This window comes from Oncorhynchus tshawytscha, linkage group LG05 (genome assembly GCF_018296145.1).
Source record: "Oncorhynchus tshawytscha isolate Ot180627B linkage group LG05, Otsh_v2.0, whole genome shotgun sequence".
In the NCBI taxonomy this organism is placed as follows: Eukaryota; Metazoa; Chordata; class Actinopteri; order Salmoniformes; family Salmonidae; genus Oncorhynchus; species Oncorhynchus tshawytscha.
Genome location: NC_056433.1, coordinates 87736637 through 87745869, shown reverse-complemented (window position 1 = coordinate 87745869; position 9233 = coordinate 87736637).

The window sequence follows — 9233 nt, the reverse complement described above, 5'->3', positions numbered from 1 at the left end:
ATGATTTATTTCAGCTTATATTTCTTTCATCACATTCAGAAGTTTTCATACACTCAATTAGTATTTGGTAGCATTGTCTTTAAATTGTTTAACTTGGGTCAAACGTTTTGGGTAGCCTTCCACAAGCTTCCCACAATAAGTTGGGTGAATTTTGGCCCGTTCCTTCTGACAGAACTGGTGTAACTGAGTCAGGATTGTAGGCCTCCTTGCTCACACACACTTTTTCCGTTCTGCCCACAAATGTTCTATAGGATTGAGCTCAGGGCTTTGTGATGGCCACTCCAATACCTTGACTTTGTTGTCCTGAAGCCATTTTGCCACAACTTTGGAAGTATGCTTGGGGTCATTGTCCATTTGGAAGACCCATATGCAACAAAGCTTTAACTTTCTGACTGATGTCTTGAGATGTTGCTTCAATTTATCCACGTAATTTTCCTGCCTCATGATGCCATCTATTTTGTGAAGTACACCAGTCCCTCCTGCAGCAAAGCACCCCCACAACATGATGCTGCCACCCCCGTGCTTCATGGTTGGGATGGTGTTCTTTGGCTTGCAAGCCTCCCCCTTTTTCCTTCCAACATAACAATGGTCATTATGGCCAAACAGTTCTATTTTTGTTTCATCAGACCAGAGGACATTTCTCCAAAAAGTACGATCTTTGACCCCAGGTGCAGTTGCAAACCGTAGTCTGGCTTTTTTTTTATGGCGGTTTTTGGAGTAGTGGCTTCTTCCTTGCTGAGCGGCCTTTCAGGTTATGTTGATATAGGACTCGTTTTTACTGTGGATATTGATACTTTTGTACCAGTTTCCTCCAGCATCTTCACAAGGTCCATTGCTGTTGTTCTGGGATTGATGTGCACTTTTTGCACCAAAGTACGTTCATCTCTAGGAGACAGAACTCGTCTCCTTCCTGAGCGGTATGACGGCTTTGTGGTCCCATGGTGTTTATACTGGCGTACTATTGTACAGATGAACATGGCAGCTTCAGGCATTTGGAAATTGCTTCCAAGGATGAGCCAGACTTGTGGAGGTTTACAGTTTGATTCCTGAGGTCTTGGCTGATTTCTTTTGATTTTCCCATGATGTCAAGTAAAGAGGCACTGAGTTTGAAGGTAGGCCTTGAAATACATCCACAGGTACACCTCCAATTGACTCAAATGATGTCAATTAGCCTATCAGAAGTGTATAATTTTCCAAGCTGTTTAAAGGCACAGTCAACTTAGTGTATGTAAACGTCTGACCCACCGCAATTGTGATACAGTGAATTAAAAGTGAAATAATCTGTCTGTAAACAATTGTTGGAAAAATTACTTATGTCATGCACAAAGTAGATGTCCTAACCGACTTGCCAAAACTATAGTTTGTTAACAAGAAATTTGTGGAGTGGTTGAAAAACGAGTTTTAATGACTCCAACCTAAGTGTATGTAAACTTCCGACTTCAACTGTAAATACTAGGCAATGTTAAAAAATTGTCAAAGACTGTTCATAGAATGTTCTCTCTGCTGCCACACAGCAGTCTAGGTCCAAAAGACCCCACCCCCCTTTGATTTTACACTGCTGCTACTCGCTGTTTATTATCTATGCATAGTCACTTTACCCCTACCTACAAATTACTACCTACAAATGTACAAATGACCTTGACTAACCTGTACGCCTGCACATTGACTTGGTACCGGTACCCCCTGTATATAGCCTCGGTATTGTTATTTTATTGTGTTACTTATTTTTAAAAAATTTAAAAAATTGTAAATCTTTTTTAAACTCTTTTTCTGCATTGTTGGTTAATTCTTGATGCACCCATCCCGTAAGCGGGATCATTTTCATCAACATCCGCTGAATTTTAGAGCGCCAAATTCAAATTAAATTACTAAAAATATTTAATTTTCATGAAATCACAAGTGCAATATAGCAACACAGGTTGTTAATCCACCTGGCTGATTTCAATAAAGCTTTTTGGCGAAAGCAAACCAAGCGTTTATGTAAGGACATCTCTCTCAGTAGACAAAATATTACAAACAGCTAGCAGCAAAGTAGATTGGTCACGAAAGTCAGAAAAGCAATCAATTAAATTGCTTACCTTTGATGTTCTTCAGATGTTTGCACTCACGAGACTCCCAGTTACACAATAAATGTGTGGTTATAAACAAAAAGGTTTGTTAAATTTCACTGATGTAAATCATTATAATGTCTATGATATGCCCAGTAACAGACGGACTCTGATCCCTTTAATCATAGGCTTTTTTTTCTTCCATTTGTGACAGTCTTTTTAAAAATTGAAATCAACAAACGTAGGCCTTTTACCAGATCAAAATATTTTCACATGAACTGTATATACAGTGCCTATACAGAATAATTTTGTACGCCCAATTTTTCAGTTTTTGATTTGTTAAAAAAGTTTGAAATATCCAATAAATGTCGTTCCACTTCATGATTGTGCCCCACTTGTTGTTGATTCTTCACAAAAAAATACAGTTTTATATCTTTATGTTTGAAGCCTGAAATGTGGGAAAAGGTCGCAAAGTTCAAGGGGGCCGAATACTTTCGCAAGGCACTGTATCTTCATCAATCCGGTAGCCTAAGTTACAAAATATAATGTTCTGTCCATGTGAACTAATTTATTGTAAATCCTAAAGGATTTAATGAAAAGCAGAAAATAGACACAGCTCACTTCACAGTTTTCCCACCAAACAGGCCAACAAGGAAACTCGATGCATCTCCACGACGTTGTTGAGCAAAAAGGTTTTGTTAAACAAAAAGACATGTAAGAAATCAAAAACAGAACTTGATAAGTTGGCTCTGGAAGGTTCTGGATCTTTACACACACTAATACCTTTTGTCCTCATACCACCCCTGCCACACCTGTTCAGCTCAGCAGGCAATCTACTCCAAACATTTATTTAGTGAAGCCTATAACCCAGTTCATTTAAAAAAAAGTCTTAATAAGAATGATAGACTATGAAGTTAATGGAGTCTATATTCATAAAATCATCAATTAAAGATCCAATATTTCAAATCAAACTAGAATTCAAAATCTATTTGACGTAGCAACACACTTAAAATGATAAAATGAAAATGAAAACAAGCACAGCAATAAAATACACCAAATGTTATCTAAAAACATAAAACACAAAGGGGCGTCATTGATTAAAGGCCAAGCTTAAAAGGCTGCTGGACAAAGATGGTGGATAAATTAAGAAGTCTTACACAGGCCGTTTACCATTGAAAGAATTGTCACAGTTCCGGTCTACTTAGGAAGGTGGATCTCCCATAGATGCCAATCCGATAGCAGCTGGGTCAGGTCTACTTGTAAATGAACCAGAAAGTGATCACTTCCTCTTCAATCTCTGCTGGAGCAAGGCACTTCCAGTGCATTCGGGAAGTATTCAGACCCCTTCACTTTTATCACATTTGGTACGTTACAGCCTTATTCTACAATGGATTACATTATTTTTATTTTCCCCTCATCAGTCTACACACAATACCCCATAATTACATCACAATACCCCATAATGACATCACAATACCCCGTAATGACATCACAGTACCCCATAATGACATCACAATACCCCGTAATGACATCACAGTACCCCATAATGACATCACAATACCCCATAATGACAAAGCAAAAACAGGTTGTTAGAAATGTTCGCAAATGTATTAAAAATGTATTAAAAAAATGTAAATATCACATTTACATAAGAATTCAGACGCTTTACTCAGTACTTTGTTGAAGCACCTTTGGCAGCGATTGCAGCCTCGAGTCTTCTTGGGTATGACGCTACCAGCTTGGCACATCTGTATTTGGGGAGTTTCTCCCATTCTTCTCTGCAGATCCTCTCAAGCTCTGTCAGGTTGGATGGGGAACGTCGCTGCACAGCTATTTTCAGGTCTCTCCAGAGATGTTTGATCGGGTTCAATTCCGGGCTCTGGCTCGGTCACTCAAGGACATTCAGAGACTTGTCCTGAAGCCACTCCTGCGTTGTCTTGGCTGTGTGCTTAGGGTCATTGTCCTGTTGGAAGGTGAACCTTCACCCCAGTCTGAGGTCCTGAGTGCTCTGGAGCAGGTTTTCACCAAGGATCTATCTATACTTTGCTCCGTTCATCTTTCCTTCGATCCTGACTAGTCTCCCAGTCCCTGCCGCTGAAACACATCCCCACAGCATGATGCTACCACCACCATGCTTCACTGTAGGGATAGTGCCAGGTTTCCTCCAGGCGTGACGCTTGGCATTCAGGTCAAAGAGTTCAATCTTGGTTTCATCAGACCAGAGAATCTTGTTTCTCATGGTATGAACGTCCTTTAGGTGCCGTTTGGCAAACTCCAAGCGGGCTGTCATGTGCATTTTACTGAGGAGTGGCTTCCGTCTGGCTTCCGTTCTCCCATCTCGACAGAAGAACTCTGGAGTTCTTTCAGAGTGACCATCAGGTTCTTGGTCACCTCTCGGATCAAAGCCCTTCTCCTCCGATTTTTTTATATACATTTTTTTAACCTTTATTTAACTAGGCAAGTCAGTTAAGAACAAATTCAGATTTTCAATGACGGCCTAGGAACAGTGGGTTAATTGCCAAGCGGCCAGCACTAGGAAGAGTCTTGGTGGTTCCAAACTTCTTCAATTTAAGAATGATGGAGGCCACTGTGTTCTTGGGGACCTTCGATGCTGCAGACATTTTTTGGTACCCTTCCCCAGATCTGTGCCTCGACACAATCCTGTCTCGGAGCTCTACGGACAGTTCCCTTAACCTCATGGCTTGGTTTTTGCTCTGACATGCACTGTCAACTGTGGGACCTTATATAGACAGGTGTGTGCCTTTCCAAATCATGTGCAATCAATTTAATTTACCACAGATGGACTCCAATCAAGTTGTAGACACATCTCAAGGATGATTAATGGAAACAGGATGCACCTGAGCTCAATTTCGAGTCTCATAGCAAATGGTCAGGTATTTCTAACGACCTGTTTTCACTTTGTCATTATGGGATACAGTGTGTAGATTGTTGAGGAAAATAAATAATTTAATCAATTTTAGAATAAGGCAGTAACGTAACAAAATGTGGAAAAAGAGAAGTGGTCTGAATACTTCCCGAATTACTTTATTTACAGCAAATATATCAAGTAAATTTGAGATATTTCTTTTTCGTAAAGTAAAAATAATAATAATAATAATAATTTAAAAAAAAACATGAATTTAATTGTAAAAGGTTTCTATACTAATTCTGCTAATTAGAAGCTAATTGCTGTGAGGCTGGCCCTCTGTTTGTGTTGAAAGAGTCTGGCAGCCAAAGCTTGTTGAAGTCACTACTCTAGCGACAGGGACACGGGATTATTGTGCGTTAAAAGTATCTTTATCTTCAAAGTAAGTTTATCTGGTTACGATTGAACCTGTTGTTATAGTGGACAAGCTAACTAATACTATTTTTTACATTAGGTCTATGTCATGAAAAAAATGACAGCAGGAGATTTACTAAATGAACTGGTTTATTCTAACTCAAACCCTATGTAGATGCCTTTGCTTCTGGCTGTTTTATGGAAGAGACGGCGTGACAGGAACCCTCTGACTAGATGTAATACAGGCACCATCTCTCTACAACACACTCCTACTCTAGTGGTTAGAGCGTTGGACTAGTAACCGGAAGGTTGCAAAGTTCAAATTCCCGAGCTGACAACGTACAAATCTGTCGTTCTGCCCCTGAACAGGCAGTTAACCCACTGTTCCCAGGCCGTCATTGAAAATAAGAATTTGTTCTTAACTGACTTGCCCGGTTAAATAAAATAAATATATTTTTTTATCTGGCAGCATCAGTTTGTGTTACCCTCTAGTTGAGGTGTTTCAGGCGGCAGGTCTGTGTTACTGCCACGAGAACAAACTCTTTGATCTGGGGCAATGATCGGCTCAAACATGAACGGCTTCAGTAGGTTTATTGTCTCCATAACATTATTTAATCCTCTGTAAATAAACTCATTCTCAGACTCGGGAGCTACTCGGTAAAATCAGCCATTTTTGGAAAGTTCCAAAATATTCTCTCTCTGCCAGTGACGCAACAATATGGTGATTGACTGTTACAGTTAGCTGGCGTTATAAACCCTAGTGTTTCCATTCCCCTGTAACAATATGGTGATTTACTGTTACAGTTAGCTGACGTTATAAACCCTAGTGTTCCCCTGTAACAATATGGTGATTTACTGTTACAGTTAGCTGGCGTTATAAACCCTAGTGTTCCCCTGTAACAATATGGTGATTTACTGTTACAGTTAGCTGGCGTTATAAACCCTAGTGTTCCCCTGTAACAATATGGTGATTTACTGTTACAGTTAGCTGGCGTTATAAACCCTAGTGTTCCCCTGTAACAATATGGTGATTTACTGTTACAGTTAGCTGGCGTTATAAACCCTAGTGTTCCCCTGTAACAATATGGTGATTTACTGTTACAGTTAGCTGGCGTTATAAACCCTAGTGTTCCCCTGTAACAATATGGTGATTTACTGTTACAGTTAGCTGGCGTTATAAACCCTAGTGTTCCCCTGTAACAATATGGTGATTTACTGTTACAGTTAGCTGGCGTTATAAACCCTAGTGTTCCCCTGTAACAATATGGTGATTTACTGTTACAGTTAGCTGGCGTTATAAACCCTAGTGTTCCCCTGTAAGACATGAAGATCAGTCAATACAGAACATTTCAAGCACTTTGAACGTCTCTTCAAGTGCAGTCGCAAAAACCATCAAGCACTATGATGAAACTGGCTCTCATGAGGACCGCCACAGGAAAGGAAGACCCAGAGTTACCTCTGCTGCAGAGGAGAAGTTCATTAGAGTTACCTGTCTCTCATGAGGACCGCCACAGGAAAGGAAGACCCAGAGTTACCTCTGCTGCAGAGGAGAAGTTCATTAGAGTTACCTGTCTCTCATGAGGACCACCACAGGCTGGGAAGACCCAGAGTTACCTCTGCTGCAGATGGAGAAGTTCATTAGAGTTAAACCTGTCTCTAATGAGGACTGTTACAGGAAAGGAAGACCTAGAGTTACCTCTGCTGCAGATGGGAAAAGTTCATTACAGTTACCTGTCTCTCATGAGGACCACCACAGGAAAGGAAGACCCAGAGTTACCCTGCTAACAGATGGAGAAGTTCAGTTAGAGTTACCTGTCTCTCATGAGGACCAAGACAGGAAAGGAAGACCAAGAGTTACCTCTGCTGCAGAGCAAAAAGTTCAGCAGAGTTACCTGTCTCTCATGAGGACCACCACAGGAAAGGAAGACCCAGAGTTACCTCTGCTGCAGAGGAGAAGTTCATTAGAGTTACCTGTCTCTCATGAGGACCGCCACAGGAAAGGAAGACCCAGAGTTACCTCTGCTGCAGAGGAGAAGTTCATTAGAGTTACCTGTCTCTCATGAGGACCACCACAGGAAAGGAAGACCCAGAGTTACCTCTGCTGCAGAGGAGAAGTTCATTAGAGTTACCTGTCTCTCATGAGGACCACCACAGGAAAGGAAGACCTAGAGTTACCTCTGCTGCAGAGGAGAAGTTCATTAGAGTTACCTGTCTCTCATGAGGACCGCCACAGGAAAGGAAGATCCAGAGTTACCTCTGCTGCAGAGGAGAAGTTCATTAGAGTTACCTGCACGTCAGATTGCAGCCCAAATAAATGCTTCACAGAGTTCAAGTAACAGACACATCTCAACATCAACTGTTCAGAGGAGACTGTGTGAATCAGGCCTTCATGGTTGAATTGCTGCAAAGAAACCACTACTGAAGGACACCAATAAGAAGAATAGATTTGCTTGGGCCAAGAAACACGAGCAATGGACATTAGACCAGTGGAAATCTGTCCTTTGGTCTAATGAGCCCAAATTTGAGATTTTTGGTTCCAACTGCTGTGTCATTATGAGACGCAGAGTAGGTGAACGAATGATCTCTGCATGTGTGGTTTCCACCAAGAAGCATGGAGGAGGAGGTGTGATGGTGTGGGGGTGCTTTGCTGGTGACACTGTCTGTGATTTATTTAGAATTCAAGGCACACTTAACCAGCATGGCTTCCACAGCATTCAGCAGCGATACGCCATCCCATCTGGTTTGTACTTAGTTTGTTTTTCAACAGGACAATGACCCAACACACTTCCAGGCTGTGTAAGGGCTATTTGACCAAGAAGGAGAGTGATGGAGTGCTGGATCAGATGACCTGGCCTCCACAATCCCCCGACCTCAACACAATTGATATGGTTTGGGATGAGTTGGATCGCAGAGTGAAGGAAAACAGCCAACAAGTGCTCAGTATATGTGGGAACTCCATCAAGACTGTTGGAAAAGCATTCCAGGTGAAGCTGGTTGAGAGAATGACAAGAGTTTGCAAAGCTGTCATCAGGGCAAAGGGTGGCTACTTTGAAGAATCTCAAATATATCATATATTTTGATTTGTTTAACACTTTTTTTGGTTACTACATGATTCCATATGTGTTATTTCATAGTTTTAATGTCGTCACTATTATTCTACAATGTAGAACATAGTCAAAAATAAAGAAAAACCTTGAATGAGTAGGTGTGTCTAAACTGTTGACTGGTACTGTATATACTGTTTTGCATATGTTTTTTGAATGTTTTTCACAAAAGTAGCGCAGTGGGTCTTTCATAGTCCTGTAACTACTTCCCACAGCTATGACTTACAGGTAATTGTATGTGTGGAGTACAGAGATGAGGTAGTCATTCAATCATGGTAAACTATTACTGCACACAGAGTGGATCAATGCAACTCATTATGTGACTTGTTAAGCAAATGTATTCAAACTAGCCATTAAATACTTATTGAGTCCAGACATTTCAGCTTTAATTTTTTATTATTAATTTGTAAACATAAAAAAAAAAAACATAATTCCACTTCAATTTTAAATTCAGGCTGTAACACAATTTGGAAAAAAGTCAAGTGGTGTGAACACTTTCTGAAGGCTCTGTAAATATACCAAGTAAATCTGCGAGATACACATTCTTATATCGACTTGCATTTTAAAAGGTTTCTATACTAATTCTGCTAATTAGAAGCTAATTGCTGTGAGGCTGGCCCTCTGTCTGTGTTGAAAGAGTACATTGAAATCCCACTGAACATAGCCTGGTCCCAGATCTGTTTCCCATCTCTCACATAGCCTCATCTAGCGTGGTCCCAGATCTGTTTCCCATATCTCACATAGCCTCATCTAGCCTGGTCCCAGATCTGTTTCCCATATCTCGCATAGCCTCATCTAGCC